Source organism: Microcebus murinus, chromosome 8 (assembly GCF_040939455.1).
Source record: "Microcebus murinus isolate Inina chromosome 8, M.murinus_Inina_mat1.0, whole genome shotgun sequence".
In the NCBI taxonomy this organism is placed as follows: Eukaryota; Metazoa; Chordata; class Mammalia; order Primates; family Cheirogaleidae; genus Microcebus; species Microcebus murinus.
In genome coordinates, this window is record NC_134111.1 from 56,920,070 (window position 1) to 56,943,449 (window position 23,380).

The 23,380-nt window shown below is 36.7% G+C and overlaps 1 protein-coding gene and 1 long non-coding RNA gene across 9 annotated transcripts in view; one reads left to right on the forward strand and one right to left on the reverse strand.

Annotated features, from left to right (window-relative positions):
* Nucleotides 1-23,380, reverse strand: part of ZNF385B (zinc finger protein 385B) — a 374,516-nt gene that overhangs the window by 289,942 nt on the left and 61,194 nt on the right. For 3 of the 8 annotated variants that reach the window (XM_076005718.1, XM_076005716.1, XM_076005717.1), the window contains one exon: nucleotides 2,362-2,471. The exons of 4 other annotated variants lie outside the window; for them this stretch is intronic. The gene's annotated coding sequence lies outside the window, so the exon portion shown is untranslated. The remainder of the gene's footprint in view (nucleotides 1-2,361; nucleotides 2,472-23,380) is intronic. One more of the 8 variants, XM_076005719.1, reaches the window with a different exon arrangement.
* LOC142872364 (uncharacterized) lies at nucleotides 889-21,395 on the forward strand. The gene is made up of 3 exons (XR_012920581.1): nucleotides 889-1,027; nucleotides 4,097-4,161; nucleotides 21,259-21,395. It is a non-coding gene; the product is annotated as an uncharacterized LOC142872364 (long non-coding RNA).

Here is a 23,380-nt window from a genome sequence, read left to right on the forward strand (position 1 = left end):
TAAACTAGAAGAGCCAATCATTCTGCTACTCATCGTTCAGGAGAGTAACTATGGAGAATTCTTTGCGTAATAGTCCCCAAAGTACTTTGAGCACACTTCTACAGCATTTTATAATAGCTTTATTACACTGGAATGAAATTATTACTTAGTATTTCACTAAAACTGTTCATCTGTCTCATTTTTCCCCCAATCACCTACCGGCACTTTGTCCAGTACTCGTGAAACAGAATTTAATGGTGTCCCCTGGTCTAGTGTGAGTCCCAAGAGACTTTAACACCTTACTCAGATGGTTGAACAAGAAAAACTGACATTTTAAATACTTCTTGTAGTTTGTTTCCCTTGAGGAAAAGTTTTGAACTCAGCTTTGGGGGCACACTTCTTTGTTTTAGAGAAAACATCGTAGAGGATCTTTCTGTTACACGAAGGTAAAGCATACACTCTATTCTGTAATGGAGACTCCGGAGATAATATGGCTCCAAGGAACTTAATCTGCTTTCCATAATCATATAAAAAGTTGTCTTCACTGTGGCACGGCTGCCTCTCTGCAAATTATATTTTCTTTCACAAAATATTTCTTTCCTGTAAGTGGATTTAAATTGCATTGTCCCTGAAAGTTTTTGTTAGATACTGGGAGATGATTGTTCAAGCAGTTAACCACAGGAGATCAGCGGGACTGGAAGCTATGGGAAGAATGTGAACACATCCTACCGCAGAAAGAACAGCCTAGGATTGCTGAAGCTCACACTGGACTATACTATATAAGCCCCATACCTGAGTTCATTCCAGATTGAATAAACCCAACTTTGGGGGAAATAGAGATGTTGTTCTGAATTATCCTAAGGACTAAAGGGAAAGGCTACACCTATGTGGATGGGTGTAGAAAGGAAGAGGTGTTTCAGCTGTCAGCAATACCAGGAGATGGACACTCAGAGGTATGAGCCTGTGAGACTGGCCCTGGGCCTGGGGGCACAGGAGGCGAATGATCCAGATGTGAGAGACTTGTTCCAGCCATTCCTGTTGTGGGAAGGTAAGCTGACCCCTGAACGTGGTGACAGTCCTGAGACTGGGTAGAGACGACTTTGCACAATAGGAGCACCTGAGAACGGCTTTTGTCTGTGAACTCAGGGAACCTCTAGATCTAGTTACACTTGCTAAGTTCTCCTCTTGTATATTCCCCTCCCCGCCCTTTTTTTTTTTTTAGATCTCCTAGCCATCAGTAAGGCATGTGAACATCACAGTCAATTTGCCTAGCACTGTGGGGAATTGTGCAAGAGTCTGGGATGGCACCTGGGATGAAAGTCACATATGGGAGAGTAGCAGCGATGGGCTGAAGGATGCTGGTGATCAATAAAAAAGGAAGGCAGTGTTCCAGAACAAGGCAGCTGGTCAAGATGTCAAACAACAACCGGCTTGGGATATCTCAGAGACTCAAAAAATGCTCAGGAAGGACAAACTGATAAAATATTGGAATTCTTGCATCAAGTAGAGATTTGAACTATTTTTAAAAAATAGTTAATATATATAGGAATAACAATTATCGGGTGTCAGGCAGATGGGGGGGGAGGAGATGGGTATATACATACATAATGAATGTGATGCGCACCAACTGGGGGATGGGCACACTTGAAGCTTTGACTCGAGGGGGGAGGGAGGACAAGGGCAATATATGTAACCTTAACATTTGTACCCCCACAATATGCTGGAAAAATAAAAAATAAAATAAAATATTCATGAACAAAAGCAAAATAAAATTAGTTAATATGATATGTGATGAGTAAATAGGCTGAAACATTTGAGTAACCTAAATATAAAGAAAATGAGGTTATTTTATTTTTATTTATTATTGTAGATTCAAAGCCAACCAGATGCATCACATTTAGAAGGTGCTCCATAAATTTTTGAAAAAATGAAATAAATGCTATAATTAATTCAGCTACAGTTCAGCTTTACCCAAAAGCTGCTAGTTAATTTGGCCTTGTCCTTCAGAAGACTCAATAGTTGAATGTCTATGCAGATCAATGTCTTTTCTGGAACTCTTGATCTTCAAAGTACTCCAAGTTACTGTCATATAATTAATGTCAATTATAAAAGTTGTCAATTTCATGTAAAAAATAATTATCAAAAATTTTCTATCAGTTAAATAGAAAAATAGGTTGACATGCCGGGTGTGGTGGCTCACACCTATAATCCTAGCACTCTGGGAGGCCGAGGCAGGAGGATCGCTTGAGGTCAGGAGTTTGAGACCAGCCTGAGCAAGAGCAAGACCCCATCTCTACTAAAAATAGAAAAAAAATAGTGGAACAACTAAAAATATATAGAAAAAAATTAGCTGGGCATGGTGGCGCATGCCTGTAGTCCCACCTACTCAGGAGGCTGAGGCAGAAGGATCGCTTAAGTCCAGGAGTTTGAGGTTTCTGTGAGCTAGGCTGACGCCACGGTACTCTAACCTGGGCAACAGAGTGAGACTCAGTCTAAAAAACAAAAAGAAAGAAAAATAGATTGACAGGTAAATATAGCACTAGCTAAATAATATATATTTATTTTAAGCTATAAATATTTATAAGCAGTTAAATAATGTTAGATAGAAATTAGAGTATGCCATAATTCTAATCTTTGTAGGATTACATGGTATACTAGCTTTCATCATGTTAAATAAATAACTTTTCTTAACCTACTCATGTATTGATGGGCACTTGGGTTGTTTCACATCTTTGCAATTGTGAATTGTGCTGCTATAAACATTCTAGTGTAGCTGTCTTTTACTCAGCCACAGAAAACAATGGTGATCTAGTACATCTTGTATTATCCTGGATAGCGCTGGAGCCCATTCTACTAATTGAAGTATCACAAGAATGGAAAAAGAAGCACCACCTGTACTCACCAGCAAATTGGTGCTAACTGATCAACACTTATGTGTACATATAGTAGTAACATTCATCGGATGTCGGGCAGATGGAAGTGGGGACAAGGGATGGGTACATTCACACCTAATGGGTGTGATGTGCACCATCTAGGGGGGGGACATGCTTGAAGCTCTGATTCGGGTGGGGCAAAGACGATATATGTAACCTAAACATTTGCAGCCCTATAATATGCTGAAATAAAAAAATAATAATAAAATAAAAAACTTTTAAACACTATATTTAATTTCATTAGGGCATGGACCTTTCTAGGAAAAAAATCCTATTTAGGAATTATTCTCAGCTTTTGAAGATGAATTAAAAGCAAAAGATCAACTTTGCTACCTCAAATTATTACCTCAAGGAGATAAATAAAACTTAAATGCATAATATGCTATGGTTTTCTATATTTTTTTAACCTCCTCTTCCCTCCAACTGCTTTTCTATTTTCTTACATGAAGAGTTATTTTTAAGTATGGAATTAGGCTTTATTCTTAGCCAAATATTGATTTTAACACTTGGCTTTTGGTATTTAACCAAAATGCATATATGGTATATCTCTAGCCATAAGAAAGCGCAATCCTTATTGACTGGGCTCCACAGTCTTCTTCATATGAAGAAGTCTGGATTCCATTTGCCCTCTGCCCCACCTGGCACCACTGTGCAGCACGAGACAGCAACAGAGCACAAGAGAGTGAACTTCAAAACATAGCCCAGCATAGAAATCTAAGCAACGGCAGATATTACAGCCCTGTTTCTCCCATTGCCATTGCTAGGGCAGGAGTCTAACCATGAAAAAGAGGGCCTTTCCTAAGAGGGCCTGGAAGGCACTCCTGCAGGGCAACAGCTAAGTCCTCGTGTGAGGTGGGAACACAGTCTCCTACCTGCTCTTGAACCTTTTAGAGGTGGAAGGGAACACAGGCAATTGAACGGATGGCTCCACACAAGACAGACCCAATCATCAAGGAAGTAATATTTTTAGTTCATAGAATTCTCAGGTCATCTTTAAATGTTTACAAACAAGAATGGTGTTTTCTGGCTTTTGCTATGTAGGAAAGCGTAGGTAGAGTCAATTAAAGCAAACATATTACACAGCCTAGTTTTATTTCCAGTCATAGTCTGTATATTCCATCTAGACACATTTTTACAGTTAATTGCATTTTTATTCATTATAAAAGTAATTTTTATCATTCTAGAAATTTTGGAATATACAAAGAACAGAAAAAAGATTGGAAGAAAATTCTCCATATTCTCACCAAAGGTAACCACATTTTGTTATGTTTATTTCTAGTTGGGTTTTTTTGTTTGTTTATAGTTGACACATAATAATTGTTTATGTTTATTTTCAGCCTTTTATTGTTTGCTTATAATTGACACATAATAATAGCTCATGTTTATTTCTGGTCTTTTTAAATGCACATATTGTTTTCACAGAGTTCTAGTTAGATGACACATACTTGCTAAGAGTTCAAATATATAAATACATTACAGCTGAGCTCTTAAATCAATTGTTTACCTACAATGTCATTAACAAGAAGTGGATATTTTTCCTTTGGTGTGGATCAAATGCAACTGTAACAAGTGTTCAGAAGAAGAGATACAGTGCTATGAATTGACAGGGGCTGCCAAGGTCAGGGCAGTCCAACAGGAGGTGATGGTCAAATTAAGAGCTAATGGTTGAGTAGAGATAAAGGGAAGAACATTCTAGGCAAAGGAAATTCCATGTGCAAAGGTCCAGAAGCAAGAGGAAGAATGGCAGGTACAACAAACCAAAAGCAGCCTAGTCCCTCCAGAGCAGAGAGAGCAAGGGGGAACAAGGTGTGAAATAGGACTGCCAAGTAGAGCAGGGCCAGCAATGCCTTTGCAGACCAAGGGGAGATGCTGGCCTAGGGAAGAAGTGCCTTAAACTGGGGGCCTGATATGATCAGATTGGAGTTATGAAAAAAATCACAGTATGAGTATGTGAGAAAAAGGGTATGTTAATTAGCTTGATTTAGCCATTCCACATGATATATCAAAAGATCATATGGTGCAACATAAATATATACAATTTTATTTGTCAATTTAAAACCTATTTTTTTAAAGTACCTGAGACAGATTTTAAAAATATTGATGCGATCAGGTGCAGTGGCTAATGCCTATAATGCCAGCACTTTGGGAGGCCTAGGTGGGGGAATCTCTTCAGGCCAGGAGTTTGAAACCAGGCTGAGCAACATAGCAAGACCCAATCTCTACAAAAAATAGAAAAATTAGCCAGACATGGTGGCATGTTCCTGTAGTCCCAGCTACTGGGGAGGCTGAAGCAGAAAGATCACTTGAGCCCAGGAGTTTGATGTTGCAGTGAGCTACGATGATGCCACTGCACTCTAGGCCAGGTAACAGAGCAAGACCCTGTCTCAATAAGTAAATACATATAGAGATATATACATACATAAAAATACTGATGCTAGGGCTCTATCTCTAGAGATTCTGCTTTAATTGGTCTGGGATGGAGCCTGGGCCTAATAGTGTAAACCTCCCCAGGTGATTCTAATGGGCTGCCAAGGCTGAGAACCACTGCTTTAAAGATTTCACCTATTTGAAATTCAGCCCCGACCTAGTCTGGGGGCCCTGCTGGTAAACAAAATTTACCATGACACCAGGAGAATGTGGAAAGGGCATCTGATTGCTACTTGTTAGAGAGCAAGAAGCAGCACCTGTGAAGCCTCCTTAGACTGCAACCCCCAGACCAGACACAAAAATCCAAAATATCCGTCCCAGAACCTTCTACTCAGGTCACAGATGATTCCTTCTCATCTTTAAGGCATGGAAGTCCCAGAGGACTGGCAGCATGGGGCTTCCTGACCCAAATCACAGCCAGGAAGTCTGAGTATCATACCTAATTCTCAGGAGCTGAGCCTAGCTCTCATTCCCTAATTTGTAGAATTTCTTTGTTTTTTTAAAAATTTTTATTTTAAAAAATGTTTACTTGTATATATTCATGGAGTACAAGTGAAATTTTGTACATTGATATAGTGTATTGTGGTGGAGTCAGGGCCTTCAGTGCATACATCACTGAAGCAATGCATATTGTACCCACCAAGTGACCTTCCATCATTCATTCCCATTTACCCCCGGCACCAAGTCTCCAGTGTCCATCATTGCACATTCTGCTTCCATGTGTACACATTATTTAGCTGCTACTTAAAAGTGAGAACATGCAGTATTTGTCTTTCTATGTCTGAGTTGTTTTACTTAGATTAATGGCCTCCGTTTCCACCCATGTTAATGCAAAAGACATGATTTCATTTTTATGGCTAAGTAATATTCCATTGCATATATATATACAACATTTTCTTTATAAAATCCTCCATTGATGGACACTTAGGTTGATTCCATATCTTTGCTGTTGTGAATAGTACTGAGATAAGCATATATGTGTAGGTATCTTTTTTATATATTGATCTCTTTTCCTTTGGGTAGATACCCAGTAGTAGTGGGACAGCTGGATTGTGTGGTAGTTCTATTTTTCATTCTTTGAGAAATCTTCATACTGTTTTCCATTGAGGTTGTATTAATTTACATTTCCACCAACAGTGTATGAGTTCCCTTTTCTCCACATCCTTGCCAACATCTGTTATTTTTTGTCTTTTTAATAATAGTCATTCTTATTGGTGTAAGATGATATCTCATTGTGGTTTTAATTTGTACTTGTAGAATTTCTTTTAATAACCTCACACTGCCTCTGCTTCCTCCTGTTCCCTGGCTTCCACACCTCCATCCCGCCTCCTTGAATTAATCTTTGCTTGGTTCCCAGCACCTACCTGGAACTGAATTGAATGTGCTATGACCTCTTTTGGAACTCATCCTTGGCAATAGGCAACTTCCCCGTTAATTCCCGTCTCCCAATCAAGAAAGCTTTTTGTTCCAAACATTACAATAAGATATTCTTCCTAACCCTTCCTGGGAGCTTTGTTGATGATACATATTTAGAAAATCAAGTACATGTAAGGGTAATTTTTCTTAAAGTAACATTTAGAAATACTTGAAAATTTTTAATTTAGGATAACTTGTTCACAAAGAAAACTGTTTTCTTAGACAATGTATTGGCAAAGCATTTGTAATAAAAATAGTCAAACTTACATACATTGGTCATGAGATTAATCAGCCAAATCAGGGTGCTTTTGTCCAGGAAAAATGCTAAATTGTATCAACCCAGTTAAGAGATGTTGACTGGGACTGCCCCAGGTGAAATGGAGCACACGATCTCCCTGTGTTTACAATATACAGCTTTGTGACATGAGGCCTTTAGAGATGAGCAAAACCTTTGAAAATAAAAATTCATCCTAGACTGTTCACATGTACTTCCTCAACATTTCTTACATAAATAAACCTTTAAATTTTATTATTTCTCTGAAGGAATAATAACTAGATTTTATTATTACTTTCATATCTACTAGAATACACCTAAAATACATATGCCTTGAATACATCTATAATTGAAAATTACAGATTTTGTTTTCTTTTCAGAAAACTAAACTGATTAAAAATCTTGATCTAGTTGTGTTTTAGTATTTTATTTTTAAAATTGCTTTCCATTTTCTTATTATAAAACTAATGTGTTTATGCTCCCAATTAATCTATAGGTTCAATGAAATCTTAACCAAAATCCCACAGGTCTCCTTTTTAGAAATTGAAAACATGATTCTAAAACATATATGGAAGTTCAAAGAACCAAGATTGTACCAGAGCAATTCTGAAGAACAATAAAGCTGGAGGACTTACACTACCAGATATCACAGACTATTATGAGGCTATAGTAATTAAGACAGTATGATTTGGCCCAAGGAAAAATAACGTGACCAGTGTAACAGAAAGGAGAGTCTAGACATAGATTGTGAGATACATAGAGATAGATAGATAGATGATAGATAGATAGATAGATAGATAGATGATAGATAGATAGATAGATAGATAGATAGATAGATAGATAGATAGATAGATAGATAGATTCACCTGACTTATGACAAAGGTGGCAACCTAGTGGTGAAAGGAGAGTCATTGCAATAAATGGAAGAGGTTGATTAGATACCCATACTGGAAAAAAGTATCTTGATCCCTACCTCATGCTATATATCAATTCCAGAAGATTGTAAAGCTAAATGTTAAAGGAAAAATGATAAAACTACTAAAGGAAAAGATAAAATAATATTTTCCTGACTTTGGAGTAGACAAAGACATAAAAAGTATTAACTAAAAGAGAAAAATGTAAATTGGAATATATTAAAATTAAAACTGTTTCTTCATCTAAAAACACCATTAAGATATTTAAAAGGCAACTCAGGCCGGGCGCTGTGGCTCACGCCTGTAATCCTAGCTCTTGGGAGGCCGAGGCGGGCGGATTGCTTAAGGTCAGGAGTTCGAAGCCAGCCTGAGCAAGAGCGAGACCCCGTCTCTACTATAAATAGAAAGGAATTAATTGGCCAACTGATATATATATAAAAAAATTAGCCGGGCATGGTGGCGCATGCCTGTAGTCCCAGCTACCCGGGAGGCTGAGGCAGAAGGATCACTCCAGCCCAGGAGTTTGAGGTTGCTGTGAGCTAGGCTGACGCCATGGCACTCACTCTAGCCTGGGCAACAAAGTGAGACTCTGTCTCAAAAAAAAAAAAAAAAAAAAAAAAAAAAAGGCAACTCAGAGCAGGAAAAAATATTTGCAATACATATTTCAAAAAAATGACTCCTATATGACTTTCAAATGACTTCTTGAAATCAACAAGGCAGATAATGCAATAGAAAAATGGACAAAAGTCTTGAATTCAGAAAAGACAATACCCAACTGGCAAAAGAAAAACATATGGAAAGGCACTCAATCTCATCATAAATTAGGGAAATACAAATTAAAACCACAATATGATACCACTACCCTCACAGAATGGTTAAAATGAAAATCACAGAAAATAAAAAGTATTTGATGAAGATGTATAGCAACCTAAACTTGTACATACTAGTGGAAATATAAATTGATACAGCCACAAGTATAAATTGATACAAACAAGCAACATCTACTAAACTGAGCATGTGTATGGTCTAAGACCCAGTAATTTTATTCTGTAACCCAACAGAAATATGTAGATGTGTTCACCAAATGAACACATATTCACTAAAATGCTCACAGAAGCACTACTTATAATAGTTCCAAATGTCTGTCAAGAGAATAGGTAAATATATTAATTCTCACAAGGGAATAACATACAATGAAAAGAATGAATGATTTACAGCTACATGCAACAATATGGATTAATCTCAAGAATAATATTGAGCAAAAGAAGCTGGACCAAACAGTTACAAATTATATGATTTCATAAATTTATATAAAGTACGAAAACAGGTAAAACTAATCAATGCTGTTAGAAGGCAGGCTAGTCATCAGCATGGAGGAGATGATGGAGGAGGTGAGCACAAAATGGACTGATGATAACTATTCTGAGTCTTGACCTGGGTGCTGGTATACAGGTGTGTTCCCTTTGTCAAAATTAATTGATTACAATATGTATACTTTTCTGGATGTATATTATACTTCAACAAAATTTTTTAAAGTTATGTGTTGAACTTAGAAAATTTGATTAAAAGGGAAACAAATGAATGCCCCCTGAAATCAACCACAAAAGTTGTGTACAGGCATACCTCATTATTAAAAAGGAAGCAAATTAATCCCTCCTCAAATCAACTACAAAAGTTGTATCCAGGCATACCTCATTTTATTACACTTCACTTTACTGCACTTTATAGATACTGTGTTTTTTACAAATTCAAAGTTTGTGGCAACTCTGCATCAAGTGAAAACAAGTCTATTGGTGCCATTTTCCCAACAGTATGAACTCACTTCATGTCTCTGTGCCACATTTTGGTAATTCTCAAAATAATTCACACTTTTTCATTATTATTATAATTGCTTTGGTGATCTATGATCAGTGATCTTTGATACTACTATTGTAATTGTTTTGGGGCTCCACAAACTATACCCATATAAAGTGGCAAACTTAATTGATAAATAGTGTGGACGTTCTGACTGCTCTGCTGACCCGCCATTCCCCCTTCTCTCACTCCACAGTGCCCCTATTCCCTGAGACACAACAATATTGAAATTAGGCCAATTAATAAACCTACAATCGTAAGCCTCTCACTTTAAATCAAAAATAGAAATGATTAAGCTTAGTGAGGAAGGTATGTCAAAAGCCGAGACAAACCAAAAGGTAGGTCTCTCGCACCAGTTAGACAAGTTGTGAATGCAAAGGAAAAGTTCTCAAAGAAAATTAAAAGTGCTACTCCGGTGAACACATGAATGATAAGAAAGCGAAACAGGCTTATTGCTAATATGGAGAAAGTTTTAGTGTTCTGGATAGAAAATCGAAGCAGCCACCACATTCCCTTAAGCCAAAGCCTAATCCTCAGTGAATCCCTACTTCTTTTCAATATGAGAGAGGTGAGGAAGCTGCAAAAGAAAAGTTGGAAGCTAGAAGAGGTTGGTTCATGAGGTTTATGGAAAGAAACCGTCTCCATAACATAAAAGTGCAAGGTGGGTGAGGCAGCCAGTGCTGATGTAGAAGCTGCAGCAAGTTATCCAAAAGATCTAGCTAAGATCATTGATGAAAGCAACTCGCTAACAACAAATTTTCAATGTAGACAAACAGCCTTCTTTTGGATGAAGATGCCAGCCAGGACTTTCGTAGCTAAAGCAGAGAGGTCAATGCCTGGCTTCAAAGCTTGAAAGGACAGGCTGACTCTTGTTAGAGGCTAATGCAGCTGGTGACTTTATGTTGAAGCCAAAGTGCAGTTACCATTCTAAACATCCCAGGGATCTTAAGAATTAGGCTAAATCTATTCAGGCTGTGCTTTAAAAATGGGACAACAAAGCTTGGATGACAGCACATCTGTTTACAGCATGGTTTATTGAATATTTTAAGCCCACTTTTGAGACCCACTGCTTAGGAAAAAAAATTCTTTTCAAAATATTACTGCTTACCGGCAATGTACCTGGTCACTCAAAAGCATTGATGGGGACATATGAGGAGATTCCCATTGTTCTCATGCCTGTTAATACAACACTCATTCTGCAGCCCATAAATCAGGGAGTATTTTCAACTTTCAAATCTTCTTATTTAAGAAATACATTTCCTAAGATTACAGCTGTCTGTAATCTTGGGAAAGTGCTATTCCTCTGGTGAATCTGGGCAAAATAAGTCAAAAACCTTCTAGAAAGAATTTAGCATTTTAGATATCATTAAGAACATTTGTGATTCATGAGAAGAGGTCAAAATGTCAATATTAACAGGAGTTTGGGAGAAGTTGATTCTAACCCTCATGGATGGTTTGGATGATTTTTCAGGGGTTCAAGACTTCTGTGGAAGAAGTAGCTCCAGATGTTGTGGAAATAGCAAGATAAGTAGAAGAATTAGTAGCCTAAAGAGGTAACTGAATTGCTGCAATCTCATGATAAAACTTAAATGGATGAGGAATTGCTTCTTATGGATGAGTAAAGAAAGTAAAAAATCTTGAGATGGAATCCACTCCTGGTAAAGCTCTGTGAACACTGTTGAAACAACAACAAAGAATTTAGAAAGTTATGTAAACGTAGTTGATAAATCAGCAGCAGGGTATGGGAGCATTGTCTTCAATTTTGAAAAGAGCTCTACTTTGGGTAAAATGCTGTCAAACACCAACACTTGCTGCAGAGAAATCTTCAAGAAAGGAAGAGTAAATATATGTAGCAAACTTCATTGTCTTATTTTAAGAAATTGCCACAGCCACCTCAACCTTCAGCAACCACCACTCCCATCAGTCAGCAGTCACCAACACTGAAGCAAGACCCTCCACCAGAAAAAAGATTATGATTTTCTGAAGGCTCAGATGATTGCTAGTATTTTTAGCAATAAGGTATGTTTTGATGAAGGTATATACATTGTTTTTAGACATAATGCTATTACACACTTATGAGGCTACAATATAGTATAAACATAACTTTTATATGCACTGAAAAGCCAAAAACTTTGTGTGACTTGCTTTATTAGGATTTCGCTCTATTGTGGTGATATGCAACCGAACCCATGATATCTCTGAGGTATGCTTGCATTTTATTTTAGAATATATTTTTCTAGGGTTTTAAAAATGTAATTATACATTTATAAAACTCTGTTGACTCTACACACAATTTTGTTTCCTGCTTTTTTGCTTATCATGAACATCTTTCCATGTATTAAGTACTCATCTTCAATATTAGTCCTAATAACAGCAAAATATCCACTATATAATTTAGCCAAATTGGGGTCTCATTCCTGGTATACAGAGACTCCAGGAGGACAGGACATGGGCAAGAACAAGGGATCTTAGGGAAGCCCTAAAGCATTGGTAGTCATCTGTACCAAACACCTTGTGATGAGAGGGGCTCAAGGACCACCTAAGACCATTTGTTTTTCCTAGAACCTGGAGATGGTGGTATGACAGTTTTTTCACTTTTTGACTATTTTAAATATTTTTATGAAGGAAGGAATTTTTTTTTGTATTTGTATCTTTATGCATATCCATGATTACTCCCTAAGGATAAATTTTTGGAATTAGACTGCCTAGGTCCACGTTTAATACATATTGACAATTTGACCTCTAGATAACCTATACCAATTTATACTTCTTTTTTTATTTTTATTTCTCTCTTTATTTAAATAGATTTAGGGCATATAAGTAGTTTTTTGAAACATGGATGAATTGCATAGCAGTGAAGTCAGGGCCAATTTACATTTCTATCAACAATGTATGAGAATGTTTATTTCTCACTCTCACAACACTGAGAAAACTGTTTAAAGAACTCTTAGTCAATCTGACAAGCCCAGTATGTTTTCAAATGCACTTACTTGCCAGTATAATTAGGCAGTTTTTCACATGCATATTGACCATGTATTATAGCTTTTATTTGTGAATTTCCTATTCATGACCTTCACTTTTTTTTTCTTTTTTCAATTGAAGCATGTCTCTCATTGATTTTAAGGGATTTTTTTAAATAAATTAAACACATTTACTCTGTCCCTCAAATATTGCAAATATTTCCCCATTTAGTTTGCCTCTTCATTTTGTTCATGATGATTTGGGTGTGTGTTTAAGTTTTTATTTTTGATATATTCAAATCTGTCTACCTTTTCATTTATGACCTCTGCCTTTTAGCTTAGAAAAATCATTCCCTGCCATATGTTATAAAAATCCTTAATTTTTAAAAATAATTTTGTACTGGCCATTATAGTTTTAAACCTGATACATGTTAGAAAATGTATGGAAGTATAGAATCCTAAACACCAATACAAAAACCCTTAATGTTGTTAAAGACATATGGGACAACTGTGTAAGTGGCTGTGGCCACTGCTGGGGGTTACACTGAAAGTCAATCAGGAGGGGATAAGATACCAGTAAGAAAGGTTCTTGTTAGACACTGGTGAAATATTCCTTCCTAAAGACTATGGTGATAAACCGTCCTCCTCTTTAACTCGTTGGAAAGGACTGGGCTGTATCTTGGTGACAGCTGCAGTGTAATATGATCGGAGGCAGAAGGATAGGGCTGTCCGGTTTCTCTGCCAGGGCTCTGATTATAGAGGAGCTGAACACACATGTCCAGTAAATAACATCTGCCCGGCTTGTTCAATAAACCTCTCTTTACTGTACTTACATTTTTGGACATTAGGGGTTTGTCTATTTTGCCATTCTGAAAGCTAAAAGATAAATTGTTGTGAAACCCTGAGCAACTGTCAGACAAAGGAATAATAGCTCTATAATTAATTCATTGAAACAAATCTTAGGGTATCATTTGTTCTTTTAAAAGTCACAGAAGTTATACTAATTGTGCAGCAGGTGCAAAACTTTATCTGTGGTTATTCAAATAGAGAGAGAATATTAGCTTTTCTATAAGCTTTTTCAGATCAGAAAGTGTAACTTTTGACAATAATGTGATTTTTCCTTTGTTTTATGTATGTATACATTTTTTTTTTTTTTTTTGAGACAAGGTCTTGCTCTGTCACCTGGGCTGGAGTACAGTGGTGTCATCATAGTTCACTGCAACCTCAAACTCCTGGGATCAAGAGATCCTCCTGACTCAGCCTCTCAAGTAGCTAGGAATACAGGCATGTACCACCACACCCAGACAATTTTTTTTTCTCTGTAGAGTCAGGTCTCTCCTGGTCTCAAGCGATACGCCTACCTTGGTCTCCCAAAGAAGCTAGGATTACAGGCATGAGCTACCATGCACAGCTTCCTTTGTTATAATATTTTAAAACTTGGTCTGGAAGAACTGAAAATGCAATTTATGCACATACACACACGTACATATTTTAGGTAACAGTTAATATGGAAACATCAGTGAGTTTGAAGTCAGTACCTTCTGTGAACAATTTTATCTGGTCCTTTGGAAGGTTCTTATCTTCCCCTTATAGTTACAAGCTACTGCCTATTACAAGCTACTGCCACTAATAGGGAACAAAGATAGACTTAGACAAGGGATTTTTGTCCTGTTGGGTCAAAGCACACAGCAAATGTAACATGCTCAAGAGTAACATGAGAAGAAAATAGCAATTGCTAAGGCTCCCTTGAGAGTTTAGAACACCAGGTCAAGATGCAAAGCTGGCGACTTCGGTAGGTGTGATATGACTGTCAGGAAATGACCCTGCAAGCCCTGTTGGAGAAATTAATCCCAAAAGTACTACAGTCACAAGATGACCCAATTACTGAGAAAAAGGTCAGGTATATAAAAGACAATGATGAGAACAGGCCACAAAGACTCAATATCAGCGCAATTGAGATTGTCAGATATTTGATTGTAAGAATCAAAATCAGAAACTGTTAAGAAAAGAAATGGAAAAAATGCCTTGTTGAATATCAGTGTCCTGACGGTCCTGGGGCGAGATCAGTTCTCCAGGTTGCAAACAAAAGAGGATGTCCCTGTGAACTGTCCATATATCATCACCCCACTGCTAGTGGAGTTGATGTGAAATCAGAGAGGGCAGGTAAAGACGCTCGAGAAGGAGGATGTGTGGAACAAGAGTCTGATGACAAGTTGATTTTGCTTGAACTTTTAATTTATTGCCACTCCTGACTACCTGTTCTCTCCACATTGATCTTCTTTTAAATGGTCTTTTGCCCTTTTAAAATTGATCTCAAAAAAAGGTTTCTTTGCCAAATATCTCCACTGCTTCTAATGTTACATTTGATGACATTTAAAGTCTTTATATTCTCACTTTCCCGATGAAAGCAATGGCTGACTTTGATTTTATTATAGGGGAAAAAACTGGAAAAGTAACAAAAAACAAACTCATTTGTTGTCTTTAAGTATAGTTGCTAAATTTACTCTATAAAATGTTCATGAAGTACATTCCCCAACTATTTTTAGATAGGTTCTTAATTTCAAAGTTATTAAGTCATTAAAATCACTCTGATTTACACTTAGAAAAAACTTTGAGAGCAGTCTGCATAAAAGTTGTTCAGTCACTCAAATAAATCTTAATATCCATTGGTGACTATGAGACTGCAGACCAATTTCATGATTTTCAAATATATAAATGGGTACAAAGTACTTTCAATTTATAGGCAGCTGGCAATCAACCATCCTCCACAGTAGGGACTGTGGAAAAGATAACAGGCAAGATTGGGCTAGACTGCATTTGCTATTTTGAATTCTTGGGACACCATGTTCACATCAACAAGTGAAATTGATATTGTACCACCCAGAAAAATTAAGAGAAGACTGACTGCAAAGCATTTTGAAGTGGAATATCCAAATGTCTGTTGAAAGCACACTGAAGCAATCATTACAATCTTTCTTCTTTCTCTCTCCTCTCACCTCAATGACCCAGATCAGGAGCTCAAATATATACTAGAATAATAAACACATTGATAGCGTGTTGAGATAACTGTAAAAGGATTCATACCAAATACAAGAGAATTGTGCCTATTTGGGGATGGGAAGGGTAGAAATGGAAATATGCGGAAATAAACAAATACAGGAAAGAAGCCTCTCATGGACCAGTGATGAGTATTAACATGCCATGATTTAAGGAGCATGATTAACTCAGTTCTCTATATTTGAGGTTAAGAAAAAGATCAAAAACAATTTTTCTTTTGAAACCATTCCATGATGATGAATATTGTTGTAATATGTTCCATGACAACTGGCCCATGTAATTCTCAAGTAGCTCCAAGTAGGGCATTCAAGAGCTCAGTCTGGTTATGAGCAAAAAAAGGAAGAAAACACCCTGTAGGGTTGCTAACTATGGCTCTCAGCTCCTCCCATTTTTACAAAATTAAAAAGAGGAAATATTTGCTTTTAAAGATTTCTCCTCTTTTGCTTTTTCATATATTTCTTTTCTAAGGCTTTGATGTTTCATCCTGCATCTCTCACTCAAGCCTGCCCTTGAATTAATTCACGCTGTTGTTATTGACTGATAAAGATATATTTGTCAGAAAGAAAGAAATAGCCAACACAGATGTGTTTAATGTAGGTGCACATCAGAAACACCAAGAGAACTTTTACCAAAATCCATATGCCAAGGCCTGTAGTCTCTGATTCAGTAAATTTGGCATTTGTGTAATTAGTAGAATAGGACAAAAAGAAATAGAAGTGTTTCTTGGAATGCCAAGAAACTTATGTGTTCAGCAGTTCTGAGCATTTATCCAATAGCGTCTTCCCACTTCAAAGTCCCACTACAGCTCTAAAGACTTGTAAGCCATTTGCCTACAAGAAACAGGGGACCAGTACTACTTCCTCCGGCACCACTCACCTGCTGCACCGCCTAACAAATGCTCCCACCATCATGTGGAAGAAAGTGACAGCTCTGACAGTCACTTGATAGTTGAGTGATCTTGAGAAACCAGTCACCTGTCTGGGCATCAAATTCCTCTTTTGTAAAGGGAGGAGAATGAACTATATGACCTCTAAAATTCCTCCCTGTTCTAAAATTCCAAAGGTGTATACAGCTTTACTTTGTTTGGTTTTTATTTGCTTTTCTTATACATGGAAATTATAATGTACCCCTATTTATGCTGTAGTTTATCTGCAACATTTTATTGCCTTGGGAAAATGAGCTGTTCTGATCCTTCTGATCTATAGCCCTTCCTTCACAGAGAACCGAACAAGTGCTGCTGTCAGTTCTGGGTTTGCATAGAGAATATTCCCTCTCATCTCACTTAGTGATTGAGTGGGAGGCAGCAGGCAATATTTCAAAACGCAAACTGACATTTAATTATACAAAAATCTCCTTCCGTGATCACTTCTCTTGCCAGGCTGATTCTGATCTACACGAACATTTTTCCTTTTTTGTTGACTCCTGGTTTTCCGGTTCTTACGAGAACAATCAGAAATGAGCCCTAAACACTGGATGTATATATAGCCTTGCTACTTCTTTCTACCTAACACAATCTTTAGGTGACACTATCATTTGCAAAAGCATGTTTCTTTCTGAGATTTATCTGAATCCCAGATATCTGTACTGACATCTTCAAAACGTGGTTGTTTTCCAAGATCTATATCAAAAATAGAGTATTTATTTGCACAAGTGTCACTTAAAAGTGTATGTGGAGATTCTGGCAGAAAGTGCACAGAAATGGGCCATTCTGTTTTAGCTAATTAAACATGCTGAAATGATTCAGCATGCAGATAAGCCAAGGCCAGGATTACAGTATGTACTTGTCTCAGGTGTGAAATTTAAGGAGGCACCAAATATCTCAGTAACCAAGATAAATAATATTTTAATGCAATCTTTTAGACAGTAACAGTGCTGTGGCAAGCCATATTGGAACCTGACACAAAAGGAAAAATCATAATACTGAGCCTGTCTTTATTTAAAATTTTGATATTTTATTCATTGTGGATTTTTCCATGAATTTTATTTTCTAAAAATATTGAAATAAAATATCATTTATCTTGATTATTGAACTTTTGACATTCCCTAAGTTGCGCACCTACGACAAGTCCCTTTTTCACCTCACCTTTGCCGCAGCCCTGGGACAACCCCACATTCTGTTATAAGCCACATATGAACATTACTGTATCTTATTTTTAATAAAGAGGGACCCTTCACAACAACTCTAATTATTTTAGTATAGTTATCATTTGTGTTTATGCCTTTTCTGAGTGGCTGATACCATTTTAATAATTTATTCCAAGCAGTGACTAGAGAAATAGACAATTTTCTTTTTACATAAAAGAGTAATGAAACTCTGAAAGGTGAAAATAACTTGGCAAAGGACATAACACAGTACCTTAAAACTCTGAAGCTTTATGTATATTGTCTTCTTAAATGAGGTAAAGGGAAGAAAAAAAAAATAAAGGAAAGAGAGAGGAAGGATGAAAGGAGAAAAGGAGGAAGAACATGAATACATATCCCAGAAATTTTCAAATTCAGTTTGCATAAGACTCATCTGGTAAATTGGCTTATAATGTAGATTCTCAGGCAGATATCTGCAGCTTTGAATTAAACAGGCCTAGAGTAACACCCAGAATCTTCATTTTAGATGACTCTGACACAGGTTTTCTAGGGACTACATGTTGAGAATCATTGAGAAGCAGCACCCATTCTGGCAGAAACGGGGCTATGTATCTATTAACATTCATAGAATATATTCTCTCATAAACCCTCTCAATAACCTTAAAGGTTAGAATTAATTCCCTTTTCTTTACATGAGGAGAAATATCCCAAGATGATAAGGAAATTGCAAATTCACATGATGATCAGAAAAACCAGAATTCAACCCAGATCCATCTAACTCCCAATCTCTGGCTGTTTCCACTATACTCTATGACTTCTATGGGAAAAGAAAGGAATGCATTTATTTGCTCAGTGAGTGCTACCACTTAGCAGGGACACCAGACTGTATCAAGGAATCTGGCTATGGCTAGAAGTGTTAGTGGGCAACAGCTGTCATGGCAGATGGCTGGGGCAGATGTCAGCAGTGTGTACAGGTGAAAAGAAGAGGTAGCAGAATGCTGGAGTAGGGATGAGGCAGAAAAATTCAAGAGGTAGGAAGAAAGTAATATTTTGCATATGCCATGGCTTTACACTTTAAAATTCAAAATGAGAAGTGCAACCATTATATCAATGCTAGCTATTATATGAGCAAATGACATATTTATAGATATGACAATAATTTAGTTTGATGAGGAAGGAACAAAATTTTGGATTGAGCCTGTTTTCTAGTTTAAGCCTACATCTCTGGATTTATCTCTATTCTGCCTTTTTGTGTTGACTCCTTCTGTCTTTGATCCTTAATTCAAGCTGTTCTTACTGGGCCAGTCTTCTGTTTTTATCATCTTAAATCAGAATAAACTTGAAATCCATCTCCCTCAGGGAAATCACTCTGGTTAACTAAACATCATCCTCCACTTGACACCTTATCATCATACCGTCCAATCTTCACCTGTGTTTTCCCATTTACTATAGAGGTTACTTATTATTTATGCACCTATGCCTGGCTTGTTTGATCTATTTGTGTGTCTGGATCATATCTAATTTGTAAACAGATTATCAGCTTCTGGGGTGTCTAAATATTCTAAAACTTAATTATACACACTCTACAACCTAATAAAATGCTGTGTAACATGAAAAGGTTAAAAGAGCACTTATTGAAGAAAATAATAGCCATAATTTTGTAGGTCAATAATTCTGAAATGCTACCACTCACCTGTCACTTAGTTGAGGTTTTCTTCCTAAAAGAATACATTTACTGACTTCTTATATTAATAACTATTGGATTCTTGCTATTTCTCTGGATCTGATTGGAAGTAGATACAAAGGAGGGAAGTATAAGATAAGGTCTTGAGAAGCTTAAAATGTTATTGGGAAAATAATCAACACACATTTGTGCATAATTTTAGGTCTAGTAACTTTGAATCTGCCATCATAATAAAGGAAAGAGGGATCAAGGTGACTTCAGGAGTCATCCTGGATATGATGGGAACATAGCTGGGCAGGATCTGATTGAGTATAAAGGAGAAGATATCAGTTCTAAAACACAGAGAGAGATGAAGGGTAGAGATACATCCAGGGGTGTCATTAGCCTAAAGACAGAACTTGAAATCAAGAGAGCATGTAATGGAGGGGAGTTTAGAAAGAAAATCAATGAGAAAATAATGAATGGGAGAGAATATTTATAAGTCTCACTTAAAAATGCTTTCTAGAGAGAAGAAACTTGAACAACTTGGAAGAAATAATATAAAGAGCCTGTGATTAAAGAAGCTAAAAACAAAAGAGGGGTGACTATGGGAGTGAGTGCCCAGAAGAAGGAGGTGGGGAAGGGGATGCCAAATATAGTGAGTGAGAAAGATTTAGAGAGAAGAAAAATCTTTCAGGGGAAGAAAAGCATGAAGATACCGATGCAGGGAACTGTTGAGAAAAGTTGGAGGTATAGAAAGGAACTCACCCCAGAAGGTTTCCATCATTTTCATTATGTCGGGGTGAGATCAGCTCCTGAATGCAAAAAGGGAGCCAGGTGATAAAAATTCCTGGTCAACTGTGGTGGTGAGTTTTACAGGGTGTCAGTGTTGTCTTCATTATCTATGGTTGCACCATGGGATGTGTATTATAAATTATTCATATATAATGAGATTTCAGATCTGATATAAAGAAATAGCCACAGCTTTTGCTTCTCCCTCAAGATCACAAAGTATAATTAATATAAAGTCTAGATTTATTTAAAGATCTAGAAGGAAATCTCAGTTTTCATTCTTTCACAATTTTTAATATATTAGGAGTTTTAAAAAACTTGAAATTTTTTTGCAAATTTGGATTATGTTATTATAGAGTGTTTTGAAATGAAGAAGCAGTGGTGTCAGTGACTTGGGTTGACAGGGTTTAATAAGTGACACACAAATTTTATAAATAATTAATATCAGAGAACTAACATTAAATTCTTGTTCAGAGTGACCATATTTTAAATCATGGAGCAATCCCCAGTTTAACTAAATCTCTCTAGAACTTTCCATATATCTGGAATCTGTTCAACAACTATACAGTAAGAAGTATCTGCAGGCATAAAGATTATTTTTGCATTTATGCTAAAGAACAGACTACTATAGACCATGTCAATTTATTTCCCTCTCTTATCCATGAGGCAAACCATGGAGAGTTTAACTTGATTATCCTTACTAGGGGTGTAGGGAAATCCACCCACAAAAAAGGGGAAAAATAACTAATTTTAAGTTGGAAGGGCATATACTCTTATACCAATCTTGGGGAAATCTGCAACAAATTTCGAAATAATCTTGGGCCAACTAGGAATTGAACTTCTTGTATTTTTTTTACCTTCCTTAAAGGATTGCTTCATTATGTTTTATATTTATTATTTATTTCAGGAAAAGTGTCCAAGTTGCCACCATTTCAATGAAGTGAGAGATAAAAGATACATGGATCAATCGAGGCTTCTCAAATCTCTACAGTTTAATGTGTTTGGAGTCAGTCATCAAATCTCTTGAAGCACAAAAATGTATTTTAGTCATCCTCCTGGGCTGCTACTTTACCAATAAAGCTTCAATTATCACAAATTATAGTTGCTCCAAGAAGGAGCACTTTACAAAAGATTTTATTAACTAGAGGTTTTTAATTGACTTACCTGGAGATGAATTATGCAACATATTCTGACAGTCCACAGTCACCTTTTAAAAGATATTATAAGCTCCCCTGGATCTTAGATGAGGAAGCTGTCCCTTTGGGGCAACTTCAGCATTTTATCCAAGGGATATTTTCATTTCTTAGTACTGAAAATGCCCTTTCTTACTGGCAGTAGGTTTTCCCCTCCTTTGTGCACATGCATGATAATGAGAAGGTCTCACATTAAGATGCACCATTCTAGCCCTGCCTAATGTTAGCACTCCATTTGAATACACACTATATTAGGGAAAGCTGCCTTGGAACGATTGATCAAGAAGAATGTTAAAACCAAAATTGTGCTTCTCCCCTCCCCATCTTGTGGGGAAGGGGAACAGCTTGCCTCATTAAAGATTCAGATAGTGACTAGTATTGCCTTGGAGCAGGATGACTAGTTTTAGAGACTCTTAGTTAGCCAAAACACAAATTACGATCTCCCCAAAAAGACTTGAGTCTGGGCAAAGAGTGCTGATCAAGAAAATGGAAAAGATAAATATATAACAGCAGACACTGTCACTCAAAAATCTCTGCTCCTCTGAACTGTTCGGGCTGAACAGAGCAGGTGGGAGCGCACAGCACCGAAAGCCAAAGGGCAGCGCTGCAAGACTGGCTCCATCCTCTGCTAGCTGCGTCTTGGTTCAAGATATTTAATCTCTCAGCATGATCTGAAAAGTGAAGACAGTAGAATTTCTTCACAGGATTCTGGTAAATTTGAAGCAAGATAATACATATAAAGTAACTAGAACAACTGTCTGGCACATACTTGATATTTAAGAAATGTTAACTACATCTTAATATGAATGTGCTTTTGGGAATGGGGTTTAAAAAAAACCCTAAGCAGAGATTCCTCTTAATATAATAACTATGTCACTGAAACAATTACTTATCTCCACAATACAATCTCTGAGATCCATCTTAAGTGACGCTTCTTTTTAAAATCTTACCATAAAAAAATTTAGAGCATATGCAAAAGAAGAGAATATAGTGCAGTTCATTCCCAATTTTGACAAATTATCATCTTGTGTTTCACCTTCTTCCTGCCACCTCTCCTCTCTCTAGATTATTTTGAAGAAAATCCCAGAAATAATATCACTTTATCCATAAATATTTTAGTATGTCTCTAAAAGATGTATTTAAAAAAAAACATAACTACATAAAACTGTCAGCATACTTTTAAAATTAACAATAATTCCTTACTATCATCAAATATCCAGTCAGTGTTTAAACTTCTCCGGTTTTCTTATACATGTTTTTCCCCCAACTGTTTGTTCGTGGACTCAAGACCTGAATAATGCCGAAATGTTGAAATCGGTTGATATGTCTTTTAAGACTGTTTTATTCTACAGTTCCTCTTCACCTCTTTTTGTCCCTTGAAATTTATTTGTGGGAGGAACCAGGTTGTGGGTACATCAAAATTCTCCACAGGCTAGATTTTGTTGATTGCATCCCTACTGTGTCTTTTAGTGCATAATTTTGTTTTTCTTTTCATTCTGAAAAATGGTAGTCAGATCTAGAGGCTTGATCAAAACTGAGATCTAGCCTATGCTCCAGAACTTCCATCAGGAAGCACAGGATACCTTCTCGTCTCTCTTTTTGCAACATTAGCAGCTGCTTAGTGGTCATTACCTCACTCCCTTATTCCAAAATGGTGATATTCTAATTCTATCATTCACTCTTTGTTGATTAGCTAACATACTCCTATAAAAAGAAAACTCTCTCATCAATTCTTGATTATCCTGAGGTACAGTTCATATAGAAAAGGCAGGAGGAAATCCGTTTCATTTTTTTCCCTGTATTTATTTCAAAGTACTGAGTTGGGTCACTAGAATC